The sequence below is a fragment of the Gymnodraco acuticeps genome, unplaced genomic scaffold, assembly GCF_902827175.1.
Source record: "Gymnodraco acuticeps unplaced genomic scaffold, fGymAcu1.1, whole genome shotgun sequence".
In the NCBI taxonomy this organism is placed as follows: Eukaryota; Metazoa; Chordata; class Actinopteri; order Perciformes; family Bathydraconidae; genus Gymnodraco; species Gymnodraco acuticeps.
In genome coordinates, this window is record NW_022991433.1 from 73710 (window position 1) to 97518 (window position 23809).

Genomic DNA, 23809 nt, shown 5'->3' on the forward strand with positions numbered 1-23809 from the left:
CCGAACCGGAACCGGTTCTCGGTACCCAACCCTACACATGAGTAACTACATGACTTGTCTTTTAATTACGTCAGACTGAGGTGGGATGCTCTTCCTCTTGTTCCCTTTCCCATTCTCCTCCTCCTCCCCCCCCTCCTCCTCCTGTTGGATCATAAAAGAGAAAACAGTTATCTATCTATACACTGGACTACACATGAGTAACTATACATGACTCTTGTCTTTTAACCTGTTAAGGGACCCTGTTTTTTTTTTCACGACACTGTGTCTCAGGGGATCTTAATATTTAAGAACCTATTAATGTGTTATACCAGATTAACGGAAATAATCTCAGCTAACTGACGATACAAACCCTTTTTACCAAAACAAAACACAAGTCTCATAAGAAGCATCTAAATGACCCCTTAGCGAAAAATGCTAACGGACATTGGCACAGAACTCAAGATAAAAGTACCCTTATTACTTATCGTAGCTGCACATACAAGATATCCGATTAAAGCTGAGGTTCCACAGATTATTTAGGTATATAGTATCATCACTGAGTGATCCGGACTCGCGACAGGGGAAGCAAATACAGACATCACAACACGTACCTTTACGGAGCTTCTAGGGAGATCGTCTCACCGTAGCTGTCAATCTGATCAAAAGACGTGTTTAATGGCATTAAAACCAGAAAAAACGCGGCTGAATCGGTTAATCCATAGGTTTTTAACGTGTATGTATAAAAAAATTATTTAATTTATAATCCATAATTCCATTTTTATGTAAAAATCGGAGAGCATATGTTAGCTGCTCATGGTAGCCACCAGAGTGGCTGCTGCTTCCGGTCTAGGCTATGCGGCAGTCTCACACACACACATTACCAAATAAGAACTATATGGGAGTTCCCCTCGATTCCATTGGCTCTGACGGTCAGAAAGAGATGTCACATGTCAAAATCCAGCAAGGGGGGCCAGAGATACGGAAAATCCACCCAAATGGCCCCAGAAGAGATTTTGTTTTGTGCTAAATCTGTCTACTTGTTTTGCATCAATCTTGATACAGGGTACTTATTATATGTTGTACTTTGGATTCCTAAAGCTTTTAGTCTACTAACCCATCATCCAAGGTTATTTTTCACTATAAGTACAACATGTTTTTTAGACAGACACTATAATTTACAGTTTTTTACCATGTTCAATCTGAATTTTCTTTAATATAAAAAACATCTATATTGAATCTGACTTTTCTACATCCAACTCACAGGTTTATCATTACTTTGAGAAAAAATATTATTAATTTAACCCTTTTAGAAGGGAAGATATGGTCATTTGTTCTGGGAATGTCATTTTCGAGCCTGAAACCTGAAAAACAGGCTCGGGGTTTAACAGCTTAATTACCTCAGACTGAGGCAGAGTCCTTGACTTGGTCGTCTCCTGTGCCTGCTCGAACAGGAGACGACCTTTGTGGGCCTGTTCCACAGAGAGGTCCATGGTGTAGTGCTTATCCGCTGTCGCCGCGCTTGGGAGTCTTCCCCATGTCTGTCTCTGGCCTGAAGCAGACAAAGGCAGAAAAGACACAAGAGCAGAATGCAAAGTAAAGTGAGGTAAAAGTGAGCACAGTAAATCAGTTACAGTATTCAGGGTTCGTACGGGTGCTGGTAATCCTTGAAAATGCTTGAAATTGTACGAGGTGTTTTCAAGGTTTGAAAAGTGCTTGAATTTGGGATAAAGTGCTTGAAATTGTAAATGCTTTACTTCGCTTTTTAGATGAAAAGAAAATAAAGAAGTCGGAGCGCGCATTATTGCTTCGCTTTTTACATAAAACAGCTCTGCTCCGGCCTTCCCGCGCTATGCGCGTGACCTGCAAGTGTTTTTGTTACGTGTGACCTGGCAGGGCCGGACTGGGACAATAAGTCAGGCCGGGAATTATACACCCAGCCAGGCCACTACCAGTTTTTTTTGTGCCATTTTGCTGGATTTATTTGTCAATATTTACAGCGTTGCTGCCCATAGTGATAGCCCTGGCCTATAGTTTAAATCTACTACCCAAAAATAAACATATGGACACAAACTTTAATTAATAAAAAAGGCGCGGTAAAGTCACAAACAGGATATTTGTCCGTTGGAGAGAAAGTCTGCAGCTTCCTCTCCAGTTGCCGGCCGTGCAGAAGAGAGCGTACAAGCATTCGTCCTTCCCGCTTCCTCGCTGTTCGCTCCTCCTCTCTGTGAGCTGTAGTGACGTAAGGGACTTCCCCCTCTCGTTCGTCTGTGTATATCGCGTTAAACAGAGGATTTCGACATTTTACATTCATTGCTTACTTCCACATGCCTTTTCTCCTCCTTATCTCTTTCATAACTTTATATGTAATACATGTTAACGGCGTCAATAGCCACTTTAATGATACTAATGGGCGGTAGTCCCGGATGTCGTCATGAAGGATTTTCAGAATAAAAGCTTGGTATTGAGAACTTCCGTTTTTTTCCAGAATAAAATAGCATTTAAACTGTCGGTATGTTTAAGGTACATTATGCCATAAAACATTGATTTTAATTTCTAACACCACCAATAACTGTAAGAAGGAAAAAATAGAGCCCAACTCACAAGATAGGGGCTCCACTTTCCGCTCCTCACACCATCGCTGGAATCCCAGCCACATTGGCCTGTAACAGGCTGTGGTGGATCCCGCTCTAGCTGCCTGGATAGACTGAATAACGCTATCAGACAATCCACCCTGTCTCAGCCTGTCCCTCTCAGGAGCCAAGCCTGGAGAGGACGGCCCAGAGTGGGTAACGCCCCGATTGCACCTGCCTCTTGAGACATTGCCCCCCAGAAATGGGGAATCGCCCAGGGCTGGCCCACCTTCATCTGCGTCATTTCTGAGTACCACGGAGCCCCGACGCGATCCGGTGCTACCAGGATGACTGCCAAACGTTCTCGCCTCACTCTCCCCAGGAAAGGGAGAATGAGACGCAAAGGCGTAGAGCAGCTTCCTTGGCCATGGCTCGTGTGCAAACGCGTCCACCCCCAAAGGCGGGTCGTCGCTCAGGGCCATGGAAAACCACAGGGCACAGTGGCCGTTGCGCCGGCTGGCAAACAGATCCACTTCCGCTCTCCCGAACTGGTCCCAGATCTGCTTCACCACCTCTGGGTGAAGCACCCACTCGCCTGGCAGGGGGCCGCCCCTCGACATGAGGTCGGCTCTCCTGTCCTCCAGTCCCGGGATACGAAGGGCTCTCAGAGCCACCTCTGATGCCAACAACCACAGCCTCTCCACTGAGGCCAACAAGGCGGCGGAACGGACTCCGCCCTGCCTGTTGATATAAGCCACTGTGGTGCTGTTGTCGCTCCTGACCAATTTGACATGTCTCCCTTGAATTAGGGGCATGAAATGCTGGAGGACTAACACTACCGCCCGTAGCTCTAGGAGTGCTGTGTCATGTTTCCGTTAGAGACCAGCGCCCACCTATAGCCCTCTTCAGGCAGGTCCCTCCCCATCCTGTTCCCATGAACACTGTGATGTAGGAGGTTACCCGTCCCAGTGGAGACCCCCTCCGGAGGCGCCCGGGAGACCCCCAGAACCGGAGGTTGCCCTCCACTGAGGGGGGGATGGTCACCAGCCGCTGTTTGTGCCTCTTGGGATCCAAACGCAGGCTGGAGAACCACCTCTGCAGGCGGCGCATATGCAGTAACCCCTGCGGGACCACAATGTGAGCAGCCGTCATGAGATTCAAAGTCTGCATGACAGTAAAAACTGTCACTGTCGCCCCCTGTGAACCGCCCGGAGAAGGGATGCACTTCTGCTCTCTGACAGGGTGGCGCGTAGCGCGCCTGCATCGAACACCACTCCCAACTACAACGCCTGTTGGTGAGGTATGGGGGTGCTCTTTTTTCAATTGATCGCAAAGCCTAATTTGGTTAGGTGTGTGATCAATTGTGCTGTGCAAAGAATTGCCTGTTCCCGGGACCCAGCCATGACTATGAGGTCGTCTGGGTAAAAGAAAACTCTCGCCGTGGGCGCGCAGCGGTTGAAGCGCAGTGGCCATACCTTCACTGAACGTGCGTGGGGATAGGAATTAGCCGAACGGTACTCTGTTGTACTCGTAGGCTATACCCTGGAATGCAAAACGCAGACACTTTCTGTGCTCCGGAGCAATTCCCACATGAAAGTATGCGTCTTTCAGGTCGATGGTGGTCACCGGGAAACCTCCCGGTCCTCCCGATGGCCAGTCCGGGCCTGTGACCTGGGCATTCTGATGAGAGTGATAGATGACAGTATGCCAGGAGGTTGTAGTTTCAACGAGCGTTGGCTAGCAGAAGACAAATACAAGCCATGGCTAAGACGAGGGTCAAGCGTTGTTCCTGTTCTTATTATACATCCATGGGGTCAAGCCCACGAGTAGCCTCCTGCAAAGTGCAAACAATAACGATGGGAGAGTCTGCACTGACGAGCCCAACACACTCTCACTCCCTAAGCGTCCAGGAGCGACGTTTGGTCAGTGTCCGTGGCGTCCAGTTGTGACGCTCCTAGGCTCCTTCAGCGTCATAAAGGGACGCAAATAGCTTTCAACTGATTGCAATGTATTCCCATCTGCGGCGGGATTTGACGCTCATGGAAGCACGGCATTCGTTTGTGTCGGCTGCCCTTAAAGGCAATGTGAGCGTCCATTCCCATTGGATAACGGAGAATTGTACACCCGGAAGTAAGTATTCCTCTTACTGTCGATTGATTTTACAGTGATGTGTGCACTACTCATCGACTAAAAAACACCAGATTATCCTTGTTAATTACACAACATTGATTGGTTTAAATTGTGTGCAATGCTTTTGTATTTTTCCCCTTCGATTCGGAGAAACAAATATTTTTTCTGAGTAAAGGATGGCAGAAGACACTACACTACCCAGAATCCCCAGCTATCGTTTGGACTACACCATGTGCTCTGTTTGACAAACCTCGTGATAGTCCTCAAGCTCTGTGATTGGAGAGTGTGCTCCGAGGGTTACGCCGATTCTCGAACAGCACTTGAAATGGGATGGAACCACGGCAGACTGTCCAAAACTGGATTTGAACGGGTCCACCGCGTCCCCCCCTCCCCCACCCCGTCCCCAGAACTACACATGCTGGCTATTCTGTTTCGCAACATGTTCTCTATCTATGGCACGTCTCTACTGGGAGTTGTAGTTTTAAAAGACGTTTTCGTATTTCCCATAATAAGAAGTTGCCGGTATTAAACTGTGTACATTTAGGGGATAGGAAACACTCAAATTTAAAACATATAATTAATAAATGGGTGAAAATTGCTTGTGCCCATAATGGGCAGCATTAATATATATACACACATGCCAGCTAAGGTCAGAAGAGCTTTATTTAACAGCTGGTCTTATGTTTGTGACCCCTGTTGTTAATTGATAACATTACATTACATTAATTGATAAGCCTGAAACATGCACTTGTCAAGGTTCAGAGGCAAATTTTGCAAATATGGCAGTAGCCATCGATCAGCTTAAGATAAGATATACTTTATTGATCCCAAGTTGGAACATTTGCGTTACATCAGCATGTGTAACAGTTGTAAATATGCAGTGGTGTTTATTTGTAAATCATTTAGTATAATCACACAAATTCTGTGTTTTATATTTAACAATTCTGTGTTCTTTATTGATTGATTGTTCAATACCTGACAAGGTCGGAGATGAAATATCTACATACATCTTATAGGAGTATAATACATATGTATAATATCAGTTAAAATAAGTGCTTCAACATAGTTAACATTGCTGGAGGTATGCACAAATATTGATAGATGTCTTGTAATGCACTATTGAGGAACCTGCGACCCAAGTTTTTCATTCAATGCAGAACTACACCATAGTTGAAATCTTGAAAAGGGATGTGCAAAATAGTCATTATATACAGTCTTTAATTAACTATTAGTAGAGAATAACGAGTAATGAATATACTTTATAGGGATCCTATTAATATCTAATAATAAAAATAATGAAATTCAATAACATGCTTTAACCACTAGGTGTCCCTTTATATCAGCTGTGCACCTTTATGGTGTCTAGGGATGCACCGAATATTCGGCCGAAAGGGCCTTTTTAACCATTTTCGGCCGATAATAGTTTTAGCACCGAAAAAATATCACCGAATGTCAGAACAGGCTTACGTTGGTAACCTAACGTGTTGTTGTGATGACGTAATAAAGACGCGGCGACCATGCTCGCGGCTGGCTCACAGGGGGGGGGAACATTGACCTTTGTCATCGAGATTGCCCTGAGCCTTTAACAAATCGTATTAAATAATCTGATGACAGACTGTAAACAGAATAGCTGAAATTTTAACAAACTAAATAACTCAGTTACCTCTAATCATTAACCCATGTTTGTATAATGTAGTTAACTCCGTGTGTTGCTGCTAGCATACATAACACCTGACGTGGAAACGTTACTCGTGGATGGGGCTACAGAGCTGCTAGAAAGACGGTCGAACCCGGTACATTCCTCCGTCTGCATGCGGTGCACTTTTGCTAAATGTTTAGACAAATTGCTCTTGCTTACATGCTAAACTCTTATTGCACTTATGGTAACAAGTATTCTCCACATCGAGACGGGTAAAGTTTAACCACACCTCGGAGCGCGTTCTCTCCGCCATCTCCGCAGTGTGCTCCGCTGCATGTAGCAGCTGCGTGTGTGTAAACTGCCCCGCCCCCTCGCACACAGACGGGGGAGAGAGATCTCGTCTGATCGAAAATACATCATAGACGCATTTGTTGTCTTTGCATATTAGAAACGAGTTGGCGACACTAAGACTGCGATATAATGTTATTTAGCAATAATACATGACATATATAAATGTACTGTATGCATTCAAAAGTGCTGAATAAATGTTTTATGGACCCATAATAGTGATTATTATTTAAGTTAAGTTTTGCCATAATCATGTCTATTTCCATAATCAGGTAGCTGAACAACATTGGTAAAAAATGTATACATTATATATATATATATATATATATATATATATATATATATATATATATATTAGGGCCGGGACTTTAATGCGTTAATTAAGATTAATTAATTACACAAAAATTAACGCGTTAAAAAAATTAACGCATTTTAATCGCACTTATTTTTGCACCGCGGAACGTTTCTCACTGGATGAGTTTCAGGCGTACCGATTATACTGGAGCACCAACTAACGTTCATGACTTCAGACAACAACAAACCACAGTGAACAACAGTGGGAAATGTTGTTTTAAAAAACGGACGGATGGAAGCGTTGATAAGAGCACGGTTGTGTGCAAATTATGCAAAAAGGAATTCGCATATCACCGCAGCACATCAAGCCTCAAGTATCACCTCAATGCAAAACATATAGCAGCTAGCGTGGACGTTAGCCTCTTTTATCGCGTTCACACCAAAAAGAGCCGGTACTAAAATTAGTTCATGAGAACCTTTTTACCCCCACGAAAGTCCCTGCTAGAGAGCAGAGAGCTGCTAGAGAGCAGGGACTTTCGTACGGCTCTCTTGTGAGGAAAGAGCTATATTTCTGATTGGCTGGGCGGATTGCAAACCACGCCCCGTAAAACTCGCAAAAAGTTTTGTGAAGCCGCCATTTTATTATCCTCGCATTAGCATTATTAGCATTAGCCCAGCGCAGAAACGCAGAAAGACTAACTTATGGCAACACAAAATAAAACATGGGAGCGGTGGAGATGAGGAGGTGTCGGCGTTCTGGCGATTTACTCGGAAGGCTTCAGTAGAAGCTGCTGGGAGTCCCAGCAGCTTCTACTGAAGCCAGTCCCTAACTCCGGGGACTTCCGGCCGGGGACTTTGGGCGGCAGTATACACCGTGAAGTGGTTTGCGGCCTGCCAGTAAAGCCAAAGCAGAAGAAGAAGAAGTGACGTCAGCGGCTTCATTTGCCTAATCCTCCCCCAGGTTCAAAGAGTTCTCATGAACTAAGTTCTCATGAACCTTTGTGGGAAAAGTACTGCGGTGTGAATGCGCCTAATGGTATACTAAAATCCATGTGAAAAAAATTGCTTCTCACTGTTCTTAGGTCAAATATTTATATGTGATTAAAAATGCGATTAATTTCGATTAATTAATTACAAAGCCTCTAATTAATTAGATTAATTTTTTTAATCGAGTCCCGGCAGTAATATATATATATATATATTTCTATTAATCATTTTCGGCCTTTCGGCATTCGGTTTTCGGCCAACTGTTTCCTATTTTCGGTATCGGTTTCGGCCAAGAATTTCCCATTCGGTGCACCCCTAGTAAATACAGCCTATCTACCAATTGGATCAAATATAAAAGTCAGCCGAATTAGTGTTGATACTGCAAGGAGACGTATTGTGTGAAAATAAATGTAAGATGTTGTTTAATGGCTGATATATTTATGATCCACGTCACGTTTTCAGTTCCTCATGTTTGTCTAGAAGTCTTCTCATCAGGGCTCTATAAATACAGAACTACGGCAGATATGTAATATTTAATGCAGCCGAACCGTGTATTACAATGCCGTTATGTGATGACTTTCAAAGAGAAAAGCAAGCACACTCGGAATAAAGTATTATTTTATTTTTTTTAAATGTTTTCGGTCTGTTTCCGGTATTTGTTAATGACGATGTGCTGTGAGATGTGAGACTGGAATTGCACAGGGGGAAATAACGTAGGCTATCTTTAGATGCAGATTTTGTTACTAATATGTTTGCGCTGTGGACCAACACTATACATTGACGGAGAAGGGGGTAGCAATAAAGATAACACCATTAAACAGTTACACAACATAACAGAAATAATATCGATAGCAGCGTCCCTAGCAACCACCTTGGTAACAATGAAAACGTCGCGATTTCCTGAAGTAATCTTCGTAATAACTAGAAAACTAAAGATCATGTACATCCACTGCACACATAAAATCTGAAATAACAACTCATATTTCTCGCATCAAATGACATCAAAACGCATTTTAATGGCCAAACTAACTTTAAATTAGGCATTTTCCACCGAGAATAAAACGAAGTTCGGCCATGTTTTCTTTTTCTGCAGGGAGAAATTTGAAGATCACGTGACATAGACGCGCCATTGGAATGAATGGTGAAAAAAAACGGGGTTTGTCAAACAGAGCACATGGTGTAGTCCAAACGATAGTTGGGGATTCTGGGTAGTGTAGTGTCTTCTGCCATCCTTTACTCAGAAAAAATATTTGTTTCTCCGAATCGAAGGGGAAAAATACAAAAGCATTGCACACAATTTAAACCAATCAATGTTGTGTAATTAACAAGGATCATCTGGTGTTTTTTAGTCGATGAGTAGTGCAGATATCACTGTAAAATCAATCGACAGTAAGGGGAATACTTACTTCCGGGTGTACAATTCTCCGTTATCCAATGGGAATGGACGCTCACATTGCCTTTAAGGGCAGCCGACACAAACGAATGCCGTGCTTCCATGAGCGTCAACTCCCGCCGCAGATGGGAATACATTGCAATCAGTTGAAAGCTATTTGCATCCCTTTATGACGCTGAAGGAGCCTAGGAGCGTCACAACTGGACGCCACGGACACTGACCAAACGTCGCTCCTGGACGCTTAGGGAGTGAGAGTGTGTTGACGAGCCACATGAAAGGTACGCCGTAGTAGAGCATTTTAGATTAGGCTAATGTTGCATGTTACGTTTGTTTAAGCTAACGTTAGCAAGCTGAATAGCGAACTCGATGAGGGATAATAATAATTGCAGGGGCCAATCATTTCAGAGGAGCGTACCTATGTTAATATGCTAACTCCAAGCTGGCGCTGCCCCTGGTTACTAGACGACTAACACATGGACAATGGACAACAAATGATCTCTATAATGATCATGGCATGTATTCGACCATACGTAGGGAGAGATGCACTCACTGAGGACGGGGATGTGGTCCGGGAAGGGGGGAAACTGCATTTTCCCAGAAGGCTCTATCTCAGTGGACCACAATGTCTGTGGGAGGGAATGCTCCAGAAGCTGCCCTGCAGTGCCAAATAGGACGCGGTTTTTATTGGCCTTCACCGTCTTTCACTGCAGCGACACGTAGGCCCTTTTGTGTTTCCGGTTGTAGGCCTAGGAGAGCTCCTTGCTCAACCCTATTCTTTTTTTGTTTAAGTTGGCCACCTCTGCCTTCAGTTTGATAACCTGGCCTTCTCCCTCCTCTTCCTCCTCCACCTCCTCCACCTCCTTCTCCTCTTCCAGGCCTGAAAAGTGATAGCATATTATATTGTTATTACATAATATTGTATAACTCATGCATATAGAAATGCATAAATAAAATATGATAAAATGTGTCACACACACGTACAATACCTCTTGCCGCCTCTTCCAGGTTTCAGTGTGGAAACCATCGGCACTGCAGGGTTGCTTTTGCCTCAGCGCCCCCAAAGTCCCCAATATGAGCCGCCTCTTTAAATTATACAGCATGGTGGTTTTGGCTGCATGGGACAGCTCTGAGTGGCTCTTCATGTGCCTGTCCAGCCGGGTTTTCCTCCTCATTTCTTAAAACTAAAATAGCAGCCCACTTTAAATTAATTAAGAGAACACGTGAATTGTAAATAAATAAGGAGACAACATAACAATTTGGAATGAACATTTTATTGGGGTTATGTTGATCTGTATTGGTTATTCTCGCGTCCAGTAGAGAAGCTTAAAAGGAGACTAAATGGAGTCTCTGAGATTGTTTCAAATTGGTACTTTAATTAAAAAATAATGGCACGGATATGTTCACAAACAGAATATTGTTCGGACAGAAAAGCAGCTGTCCTCTGGCTCTCGCTAGCAGAGAAAAAGAGGACGAACCCCCAGGTCTCTGTTTATATATCCTCTGCTGGCTCCTCCCCCGCGGGCCGGCTCTCCAACGTTTTAATGTCCGTTGTTACGTATATCAGAGGATACAGACATTGTACATTCAATATATATTTAAACACGCCTTTTCTCCTCCTTAACTCTTTCATGACTTTTCATTTAACACATTCTAAACGCTGTAATCAATACTCCAAAAATACAGGAAATACTTCACAGCAGTTTGGTTTCCGGTCGTTCCGAATGTTGTCGCATGCTACCCACATTTGTAAACAACAACGTACTCAAATAAACTGTACCTTCATTTAATATCCAACAATAATAATATCTCGACGTCTATAGTTGTAGTGTTGAAATCAGTAGGTTTCGGTGTGCAACATCATATCATATCACTGCTAAATTCACCTCTATAGTAAATGGTATATTAGCCTCATGCTAACCGGAGATGAAGGATTTTCAGAATAAAAGCTTAACAACTGGTTGTGCACAAGAACTTCTGGTTTTTCAGTATAAAACAGCATTTAAGCTGACGGTATGTTTAAGGTGCATTATGCTATCAAAACATTGATTTTAATTTCTAACAGTTACAAAGGTAAAAAACAGGATTAAGAACACACCTATGGATACTCACCTGCTCACCGTGACATACGGAGGTGTCACGAAAGTTACATGGGAAATAAGCCCCTCCTACACCTCTATATAAACAGCGTATGGAAGCCCTTTCTGGCTCACTCCGTCCTGATGCAGCGCAGCGAATGCATCTCTCTTGCTCACGTGTATAGCTGCATATCCTCCTGAATGCTGATCCTCACACGCACAGCTACATGTTCCTATAATACACACTGCTTGGATTTGCAGGGCTATCCTGGGGGAGATTGTTTAGATATAATAAGCCCAAACAATCAAAGACTCCTGGGTTTCCTACTGAAGATGTGTATTATAATTGTTATATGTGAGTGATAGTAAAAACACTACTATGATGGCTATCACTCAACGTCATTTCATTGGTCTTGGGGTCTAAGGTGGGAGTTGGATCTACCTCGGCGGAGAGCAAGGATGGCCAGTGCATTCAGTCCTGTAGCCGTCTTGGCAGCAGGATTCAAACCCTTTCTTCCCTGACTCAGCGAGTGCCCCATGTTCTCATTTCTGTGGCAGGTTCACTCTCTTTGGCGGCCCCTTATAATTCACTGCCTGATACTCTCTCCCCCTCACTATAATTCTAATCCTAACTGTCAAACCCTTTCCAGGTTGTAACCTAAAATGGACGCCCACGTGCTTACTCCTCCTCATGCCTTAAAACTAAAATAGCGGCCCACTTTAAATTAATTAAGAGAACACGTGAATTATAAATAAATATGGAGACAACATAACAATTTGGAATGAACATTTTATTGGGGTTACAAAGGTAAAAAACAGGATTAAGAAAACACCTATGGATGCTCACCATGACATACGGCAGTGTCACGAAAGTTACATGGGAATTTAGCCCCTCCTACACCTCTATATAAACAGCGTGTGGAAGCCCTTTCCAGCTCACTCTGTCCTGATGCAGCGCAGCGAATGCATCTCTCGTGCTCACGCGTAGGCCTATAGCTGCATATCCTCCTGAATGCTGAAGACTCACACGCACAGCTACATGTTCCTATAATACACACTGCTTGGATTTGATCACCTTGCAGGGCTATCATGGGGTGAGATTGTTTTGTTATAATAAGCCGAAACAATCAAAGACTCCTGGGTTTACTACTGAAGATGTGTATTAGAATTGTTAAATGTGAGTGATAGTAAAGCTGTAAGTCGATTAAAATATTTAATCGCGATTAATCGCATGATTGTCCATAGTTAATCGCGATTAATCGCAAATTAATCGCACATTTTGTATCTGTTCTAAATGTACCTTAGAGCAGTGGTTCCCAAACTTTTTGTGCCTAAGGCACACCAAAGGACAAGTAAAAATCTCAAGGCACACCTATTGTGCAAAATAGCCCTTATAACACGTGTTATCACTCATATCATGTAAAATATAACTATATAAGGATGCTGTACCTGACATACTAGTGGAAAAACTGTCAAGCCTAGGTTTCCCCTCCATCTTATGCGCCTGGATTAATAATTTCCTTACAGACCGTCCTCAGACAGTGAAAATAGGCCCTTATTGCTCCTCCACCCGCACCCTCAGCACTGGCTCCCCGCAGGGCTGCGTGCTGAGCCCTCTACTTTACACTCTCTACACACACACGGCTGCTCTCCCATTCACCCCTCCAACATTTGCAGATGACCCCACTGTGGTCGGCCAAATATATAAGGGAGACGACGAGTCCTGAAGCTGTCTGTGTGGTGTTCAGCAAACAATCTGTATCTGAACACAAGCAAAACAAAATAAATCATCATAGACTTCCGAAAGCACCGTCCAGAACACGCCCCCCTTCACCTCAATGGAGAGAGAGTGGAGAGGGTCTCCACCTTTAAGTTCCTGGGGGTTCACATCTCGGAGAGCCTCAGCTGGACAGCACACACCACTGCAGCAGTTAAGAAGGCCCAGCAGCGACTACACTTCCTGAGGGTGCTTCGGAGAAACCGACTGAACAAGAAGCTGCTGGTGTCCTTCTACCGGGCGACCATCGAGAGCGTGCTGTCATACTCCATCTCGGGGTGGTATGCAGGATGCTCAGCTGCGGACAAGAAAGCCCTGCAGAGAGTGATCAGGATGGCAGAGAAAACCATCTGCTGCCCCCTGCCCTCTCTGGAACACATCTCCACCTCCCGCTGCCTCAGCAGAGCTAACAAAATAATAAAGGACAGCTCTCACCCAGGTCACAGACTGTTCTCTCTCCTGCCTTCTGGGAGGAGATACAGGAGCTTCAAGTCACGGACAAACAGACTCAAAAACAGTTTCTACCCCTGGGCCGTCAGGCTGCTCAACCACCACACATAATGCATTAACTGTAACCATTCTCACACATACACACACTTTTAAATGCACTTTATATACTATATATAGTATATACTTTTTTATATCAATATTTGTATCTATTTATTCCCCCGTATGATTGTATGTTGTCTGTCCTATTGCCGTGTTTTTTAGTGTTATGTATTTGTTTGTATTTTTTGCACACCGGGACAGAGTTGCACTCTGAATCTCGTTATACTCTGTGTATAATGACAATAAAAGGCTTTAACTTTAACATCTGTAAATGTGCATAATTATTTACTAATGCCAAATAAAATGTGACAAAGACAACTCATGAAATATTTATTAACGAAATATTTCAGAAATTAATTTGAAACTTTATCAAATTAGGCTTCATCAAAGCAGCAACATACTCATTTAAACCAGACAGGTCACAAAATTAAAAATGAGGCAAAGGAAACTCAGCAGAAATTCAGCACAGAGAACTGTCAATGCAAGGAAGCTGCATTGTCCATGGTCCTGAACTACAAATTATAAATGTAACATTTCAGCAATCAGCATTGAAACATGTGCTATTGTAAATATTTTTGCCGACTTACAAATTAGTGAGATACATGTGCCTGTCGGGGCGCGCAGAATTTATCCTTGGTGGCACTGAGGAGAGGGCCACTCGCAAGTCCTGTTCAACAGAGCCGTGACCTCCTGTTGTTCTTCATGTAAATCAGAGTAGAGAATGCCAACTCCAGAGATGGGGTCGTTATATATTACATATGTGACCTGCTCTATCGAAATCAGTCGCATTGACCCGAAGACACATTTTGAGTTGTATACACTGCTGGAAAGAGGATATTCCTAGCTTTCTAATGATATCCGGATTGTTTTTGTACTCCAAATATTAAGCGAAATATGTCACATTATATAATGACTGTCACCGAGTCATCATTTTGAGAAAAAGGCCTTCAAAGTTTCCTCTTCTCTGGAATCCATCGATCTGATTGATTATTAGCGGAGCAAATTATCAAAATACTACGGAGGGAAGATATTTTCGTTTGGATTACTGGTCTGGGGGAAGCTCGCGAGTGTGTGTGTGTGTGTGTGTATACGTAATTTTGCGTTTGTGTGTATTGCGTTTGTTTCCTGGGGAAAACCCTCACGAGAAACACCGGCTGTTGTTATGCCTGCTGTGACGTTAAATTACTCCGTTCTCCGCTTGTAATTATGCCGTTAAAAGCTTCAAAGCTGTATTTATCATCTGAATTTGCCGAAACACGTTTAATATTCTGAAAGCCAAGACTTTGTTTAATTGAAATCAGATGAAAACAAACTGTAACGGACCCTGCCGTGTTATTTATGATTACTATACGCGTCCTAATGTCAGCCGGAGGGAGGGGGGGGGGGGGCGCTGCGGAAGAGCAGATTGCCTGTCATCTTCCCTTTACAAGCTTAAAGAATGTATTTATCGTGTGAGTTTGGAAATAAAAGTTTCATATTCTGAAAGCCAATACTTTGTTTGTTTTTTACACAAATACACGTTTATTTTGAAATGAGCCGTTGCGACTTCCGACTGATTTCGATAGAGCGGGTCACATATTACTTTTTAAAAAAAAGTAATATATTACACTACTTCGTTACTATCTACATCAAGTAACTCGTTACTTTACTCGCCGAGCACGTACGAACTGCGCATGCGTGAGTGGCAATAACTGTCCTTACCAGCAGATGGCGGTAGTATGTATTTGTCATTCAAAACAGGCAACAACCAGAAGACAGAGAAGAAGAACAGACTACGTGATATAAACAAACAACAAATAGCGTGTGCGGTAGCTTCACCTTAGCATGTGTTCTTTGCAGGTGTTTGTTGAGGTTTGACGTGGTGTTTACAGCAGTGGATAACAGCTTCTGGCCTGGACACAGTTTGCACCTCACCGTCACATTCCTGTATATTCTTTGGACGAACTCAAAATAATGGGCATACCTCCACCCCTCGAAAGTTATCGCTGACTCAGCCATATTTATGCAGCACTGCACGTGGAGATGTGGACGCGCAAGTCGCGCATATTATGTACATATAAACCTACAAAGTACTGCTATAGTAAATAAAAAAATTATTATTTTTGTGTAGTTGTATATTGCAATAATAACGTATGGTTGTCACACCGTTTGGGAACCACTGCCTTAGAGGAATATGTTTCAAGTTTTTAATACTCTTATCAACATATGAGTGGACAAAATGCTTTATGCAAATGTTTATTATCATTTGAACGATGACAAATATTCTCATGAATATTAAACACAACAACCTCTGAACATTACAAATATTCGCCTCAATTCAACCTGGAACCTCTCATACAATACTGTGTGTGTGTGTGTGTGTGTGTGTGTGTGTGTGTGTGTGTGTGTGTGTGTGTGTGTGTGTGTGTGTGTGTGTGTGTGTGTGTGTGTGTGTGTGTGTGTGTGTGTGTGTGTGTGTGTGTGTGTGATCGTTGGAGCTATGTGCAACTCAAGGCATATGCTCGAACGGGAGCTGCCTGGACGCTGCAATCATGTTGCGCACTATCCGTGCTGAGTGTGCTGACTTTTCGTACAATGTCCCACTGTCTGGCTACCTGCATAAAGTCAATTGCTCGGCACAGTTGTGGCGAAATGTCGCTCCTCTGTTTTCATTTAACCTGTTAAACCCCGAGCCTGTTTTTCAGGTTTCAGGCTCGAAAATGACATTCCCAGAACAAATGACTATAACTTCACTTCTAAAAGGTTTATATGAATAATTGTTGTTATCAAAGCAAGGTTACATCTGTGAGTTGGATGTAGAAGTGTTAGAATCAATATAGCTGTTTCTGTGTCAGAGTAAATTCAGATGGAACATAGCAAAAAAATGTAAATTCCTGTCTCCGCCTAAAGAAAACCCGATACTTATAGTGAAGACCAACCTTGAATGATGGGTTAGTAGCCTAAAGGCTTTAATAATCCAAAGTATAACATATAATAAGTACCCTGTATCAAGATTGAGGCAAAACAAGTGACATTTGCCCTTTTTAGAGAGGTTTATGAAAATAAAGTCCAGGCAGAATAAGCTTTGGGCACATTTGGTTCCATCAGTGCCATTTGACCTTTTTCAGGTACCAGACTATAACAATTATTGTATTACATTGAATAATCACTATAGGTATTCATTCCACCAAAAAAAATTAAAAATAAAAGATATATATATTTTTTTAAATAATTTTTTTTTAAATATATTTGTGTGTGTGTGTGTGTAGGTGTGTATGTGTAAGTGTAGCTGTGTAGGTACTGTATGTGTAGGTGTGTGTAGCTGTGTGGGTATGTGTAGGTGTGTATGTGTAAGTGTATCTGTGTGTATGTAACTGTACCAACGCACTATACAATAAAACCACACTGTAGGTCATTGTGTGTAAGTGTACTTGCACAATAAAAAAAAACAGAAACATAGGTAACATTTGACTCCAACTGGGGCAGATTTATTTCAAAATGTTTACCAACACACTATAGGCATGTAAAAACAAACATTTTACCAATGTACTATACAATAAAACCACACTGTAGGTTTGTAAAAACAACAAATATTTAAGTATAAGTATTTTTTTTTAAATAAACACTCGCAAAACGTTATACCTACCTGAACTTTATACCTACCTGAATGTTCCAGTATTTAGGTCGTGCCACTCCCTGAAACAGTTATTTTTGACAGTGAAGCACAGAGAGACCTGGCACTTCCTGCAGTACACAGGTGTCTTCACCCTTTTGAGTCCAGCATCTAGGCACCTCCTGCAGTTCTGCCTGACCTTGGTGGCATCTTCCCCATAATACTCGGCATGCATGTGAGTGGTGGAGGGGGTGGAGGTGGAGGGGGTGGAGGAGGAGGAGGAGGGGGTGGTGGAGGTGCAGGGCCTTCAGCAGGGCCTTCAGCAAACTACAACAATTCTGCAGCAAGCTGCTCCCTGAAAGTCTTCTGGGTGTGTGGCTTTGTCCTGCTGGGGTCACTCCTCATCTAACAAATGTGGAAAAACAAACAGATTAGATTAATTCACTGGCTTATACTTATAGGATAATATTGGACTATAAATGAATAATATTACACCAAATAAATAAGTAAACACATGGATATATTCATTCACTGGCCATTCATTTAGAAAATGTAACTCCAAAAAGACAAGTAACACTATTTAGCATTTTGCCTAATCATTCCTGTAGCTTCTTGGCTAAGCTAACACTGTGATGCAGTTCCACCAAACACAAAAGTAATATATAAAAAGGATAATATTGGACTATAAATGAATAATATTACACCAAATAAATAAGTAAACACATGTATATATTCATTCACTGGCCATTCATTTAGAAAATGTAACTCCAAAAAGACAAGTAACACTATTTAGCATTTTGCCTAATCATTCCTGTAGCTTCTTGGCTAAGCTAGTACTGTGACGCAGTTCCACCAAACACATAAGTAATATATAAAAACAGAGAGATTACATTCCTTTCCCGTGGTGGAAGTTCAACATCCGAGTCACTACTGTCCGGATCCAGGTCTGGCTGGAGGAGATCTTCATCATCCGACGACGTGTCATCTGGTATGAGCTATCGTCAGCTAGCATCTCTAGCACCTGCTCGGTGGTGAAGCTCTCCCTTCTGGCTGCGTAATGCGTAATGGAGCCAGAGCAGGCGTAGTTTATACTACGCAGGATTATATCTTTGGAACCCATTGGTCGATTTGGGTGGTTGACACCTTTTCTGAACCGTTAGAGCCAATATAATCGAGTGACAGTTAGTAAGTCCCGCTAAACACTTACGTCAAGTAGAGAGAGGTTTGCGTAAACAGCACGTGAGACAGCATTAGCTCGGGACTGCGAAACGTTTTACCTACTCTGCTGCCATGAATGTAATGATAGATTATCAGGAACAATTATAAAGTGACTAATAGACATTGGATTAACCTTAAACAGCGTTTTTATTCCCTTGAACACGAGCTTTGATCACAAAACAGCAACGGTAAGACATCATTATTGTTATGGTTTTGAAAACAGTTGTTTTTTTTCTTCTCTGTTCTGGCTGATATCTCAGTGAGTTTGTGTCCTACAGTGATGATAGTTATAACAAAATAATCTGTGGAGTATCAGCTTTCAGATGATATGTAGTTTGTGCAGAAAATATTAAGTTTTAAAGATCGTTTTTGCTAGTTAGCACCGGAAGTAGCATCTGCTCGTTTTAGCTAAGGGCTAATGCTAACGCTTCTTGTGAGACTTGTGTTTTGTTTCGGTAAAAATAGTTCGTATAGTCAGTTATCTGAGATTCTTCTCGTTAATCTGGTATAACACATTAATAGGTTTTTAAATATTAAGATACCCTGAGACACAGTGTCGTGAAAAAAAAAAACAGAAGAGTCCCTTTAAAAAAAAAAAACGTATTTGTTCCTAAGGCCATACAATGCCACCTTCACAAAAACTGCTATAAAAATATGATATATTAATATTTATTTCCACTTTCAAAGAGTCAGTCTTTTAAAACTACTCCAGCCTGACATACACATATGAAAAATGAATTATATTTTTGGGATTTTAACCCTTTAAATGCCAGTTTGTTGAAAAAACTCCACAGTTTTTTTATTGAAAAAAACTAAAAACTAGAATAATTTTCAAAAAATACATTTCAAGGAATATTTGATTATTGTTATTATTAGGTCCCTAGATTGGTCAATGATTGGCAGCAAAATTAATTTGAATGCATTGTTATTTGTTTTGCAGTGTCAGATTTAAACAAAAACTCACACTCGTGTTCCTGAGGCCAGAAAATGCCACCTTCACAAAAACTGTTATATAAATATGATATATTCATATTTTTTCCCACTTTTAAAGAGTCAGTCTTTTAAAACTACTCCAGCCTGACTAAAATGAATAATACAAGATCATTTTGAACCATAAAAACATTTATTTTACAAAGATGAACATTGAATGAACACTGTGAGAGTCCAGCTCAGGTGGAGCAGGGGCTGCAAATGGACAGACTGTGGTCCTTGCATATGAATTTCCCACATTTGCAGCAGGTGCTGCAAACTCTTCTGTCCATACAAAAGTGGCACTGCCTCCTGCTCTTCCGTTCACTGATGAGAGAGGGGCCTGCAGCAGCACCCTGCAGATCTGACACCATTGTTGCAGCGGCTGATGAGCGGGGAAGGCGCCCTCTCTTCTTGATGTGTGGGGTCACCAGCATTTCTCCCACCTCTTCAATGAAGAGCCTCCTCCTGTATGGTTTTTGCTGCTGCCAGGATGGCTCGATTGATGTCCACAGGACGTAGGCATTGTAATGGGAAATGTCAACCAGGTTGTGGAAGAGGGCAAGTGGCCAGCGATTTGTTCTCCTCCTGCAGGAGTAGGTGGCAACAACCTAACAAAACAATTTGAATAAATAATTCCAACCATTTTCTCTCATGATGCAAATATTAATTCTTTTATAGGAAAATGCTTATTTGAAAAAAACCTACATATATTTCAGACAAGAATATAAGAGTAAGAATACATGTGTGCCTACCTTATCAAGGTTGTCGACACCTCCTTTGCATCGGTTGTAGTCTTTGATTATGACTGGCTTTCTCTTCATTTCGTCGCTTACGTCTGGACTGCGGTGTTTCGTGCTTAGAAGCAGCACATTCCTGCCACATCGAAGGATGTAAGAGACCAGTGTGTGGGTCTTCGTAAAGGCAAAGGTGGAGGAGAGGATCGCCTAGGGGAAGCTCAGGCTTGTTTCGGCGAATTGTGCAAACCAGGGCCAGTTTTCTCCTGAGCAGCTCCTCAGCCAGTGTGAAGGACGTGAACAAATTGTCACAGGTAATGATGTGTCCCTGGAGCCCCTCTGTCATCTCCAGGACCACCCTCATCCCCTGGTTGACTTCAGAAGGACTGCCAGCTGCTTTGCCTGTATACACCTGCAGTCTCCAGGCGTATGATGATTTTACATCACAGTTTGCCCAAATCTTTATACCGTATTTGGCCGGCTTTTTTGGCATATACTGCTTGAAGCTACGTGAATACTACGTGAAGCTACCTGCCTCTGAATGGGACGAGCTGTTCATCCACGCAGACGTCGCTGAATGGGCTGAACAGCATCGGCAGGTGGTGCGTCCACATATCCCAGACTTTGCGGAAAGCAGCCAGCTTGTCATCACGGCGCCGCAATCGGGATGGCTTGTTGTCGAACCGCAGTGTTCGGCTGATTTGGTGAAACCTCCTGTGGGACATCGTGGCTCGGAAAATGCTCCGTCCCGATTTCTCACTCCAGAGGCTGAGGGTCGATTCATTTTTTGATCTGTAAACACCGGCCAAAATGAGCAGCCCCACGTAAGCCTGCAGTTCCTCTGTGTCCATATCTCGCCACTCTGCAATTGACCGTCTCCCATGCAGGTTTGTCATGGACACAATATGCTGCAGGATGTCATCTGTCATCAGCAGTGCAAAGCTGGATGCCGGGTCACTGATTCGGGCGACAGCATAGTGTGTTGGTCCCGGGGTCAAACTTCTGGCTGCTGGGACGTAGCGGAGCGTCTCAGTGTTTGTGGGAGACCAAAACACTTTACCATTTTTTGAAGTCCATCCCGCAGCTGCTTCCTCCATCTCCCCTCCGCTCTCAGTTTCAGATGAGTCTGAGTTGGACTCTAGCTGGTCTGTTCCCACCTCTGAGGCGTCCTCCATGGACTCTGAGGCCTCTTCTGTGTCAGCCTCAGAGTCCACGGAGGAGGATGAGGAGCCATCCTCGCAATCAGAGTGCATGATGATGTCTAGAGCTTCCTGTGTGCTGTAATGCCTTGCCATCTCCAAAAAGACTACTCCTGCACTGATAGTAATACTTATAACCATGGCTGCAGTGCACCTGTATAAACAACCTGAGCGAGAACCAAAACTTTGTTTTTTTTTACTCATTGTTTTTATTATTGAATTAGATTATTACGCAGTGTGGCCTTCTAAGAGAAAAGTATTTTGAAGTTGGACACGCATGCGCACGCACACACACACACCATTATCCAACATTAAAAGTGACACACACATATCATTTCAGTAGCAAGTGACCCTTGCAGAAAACAGTAAAAAGTGTGACATTTTGCTGCAGGCTTCAAAGGGTTAAAATTATCGCCATCTTTTAGACAAATGTAAAAATTGAAAATTGAAAGCTAGAAGTTCAAAATGAAATCTTAACATAAAGGAAATCAAGAGTTTATGATAAGATAAATGTGGGGTCAAAAAAAGCATTTTCAATGGTTTTCAATGGGGCATTTTTTGCCGCTAGGAACTAATGTGTCGGTTTTTGTGTAGCTTAGCCATTTTAGGCTAATTTAAAAAACTGATACGACAATTCAATATACAACTAAAAAAGAATATTCTCTGGCAAGTTTGAGCAATATTCATTCAACACAGCCAAAATGGCATGAACATGAAAACCTGAATGGCTGAAAAATTGCCCCAGGGACTCTTAAGGGTTAAACAGCTCCTTATATCCATTAGCGCTGCTAGCTAGCACCATATGCTAACAACAATAATACACGTAAGGTCTCTCTCGGACGCCCGTGCCACACATACACACGCCCTCCCGATGGCCAGTCGGTGCCTGCCGGTGAGCGTGGAAGTGTGGTCTGCCGCAAGCGGGCAGCAGGAGCGGGGCTGTCAGCATCAGCTTGTAGATGGTATTTTAAACTCGATGCGCTCTGAAACTACGGGGCGTCCGAGGACAAAAAATACACATGCGTTAATCGTGTTAAAATAATTAGTGGCGTTAATTTTTTATTAACGCGTTAACTTGACAGCCCTAATATGTATACATCTATAATATATATTAAGTTATTGGTTTGTTTTGTATGTCCAATATGTGTTACGTGTCGTGGCCAATTAACACCTTTTTTGTAATTTACCGACCAAGAACACTACTTGGAAATGTTGCTTGGAGCCCGCATGAAAGGGGCCTGAGTAACTTTCAATGTCTGCTGGTACTAGTGTTGTTATCCATTTGCAACCTCCATATTCTTGTTTTTGTAAATAGTTTCATAAGTTACACACATGTGCAAACTTTGTTGTGTTTGTTGTCTCATTTTGACTTTTTGTTTGTCCATGTCCTGTGTCCATGCTCTTTAGTTTCTTTTGCATTTTTGTCCCGTCTTATATGTTCCCATTCCTGACCTGAATGGTTTTCATTTATTTAACATTGGAAATGTATTAGTCTTGCCAAACTTGATGGCAACCTAAAATCCCTCTCTTTACGAATCTCAGATAGAAGATATGATTGGAGACGAAACAGCAAATCAGAATGGACCTTCTCGAGTTCTCCGATTGGTTGGTTTTGTGGCACATTTGTAACGCTGTGCCAACTTGAGTGAGCACTCAGGCAAACTTGAGCGTGCACAGGGTGGAGAGGTTGAGAGAGAGAGCTTGCGGCGGTCTACTTGCGCACGGAGCAGGAGTTTGTGAGACGGCTTAGAGTCAATTGTGCTTGCAAAAAAATATTTTTTTTTCTGTGCTCAAAAACGTTAAATTGCGCGCTTTCTTTTTTCACTGGGCAGATTTTCATATGCTTCCACAATGTTTTTTTGGCATATAGTCCTTGACAGTGAAAACAATGCACAAAGTGAATGGCACGTCTACATTTGCGTGGTCTGTAACAGGCCTGCAGCTCTCCAGCTCCCTCCCTCACAACATTGGCATTATGGGCAAAGTTCCCACGGCTTCTGATTATGCTCAACTGTTTTCGTCTTTCTTTTGAATTTGTTGGATGTTGGAATGCAATCGCAGCATCTGGTACATTCCCATGTACAGCTTCCAGGTGTCGTGCAATTTTGGCTGTTGGATGGAAGCAATAGAGACAGTAATTCCTCTTGTTGTATACACGGCGAGATTCAGAGTTAGATGGGGGCAAAACTCGGATTGAGTCTTCATCGATTCTGCTTTCTTTGTTGTGTGTGTTTGAGTTTTTCTTTAGTGGACTGGGGGATGTAATCTTTCTTTTCCTTTGTGTGTCCTGGTTATTTTTCTTAGAAGAACAATTTGGTTTGGCTGGAGATAAAGGGGGATGTTGCAGAGATGG

The 23809-nt window shown here is 42.6% G+C and overlaps 1 pseudogene; it reads right to left on the bottom strand.

Annotated features, from left to right (window-relative positions):
- Positions 1-19720: 19720 nt before the first annotated feature.
- Positions 19721-22338, bottom strand: LOC117532511 (annotated as a pseudogene).
- Positions 22339-23809: the final 1471 nt, after the last annotated feature.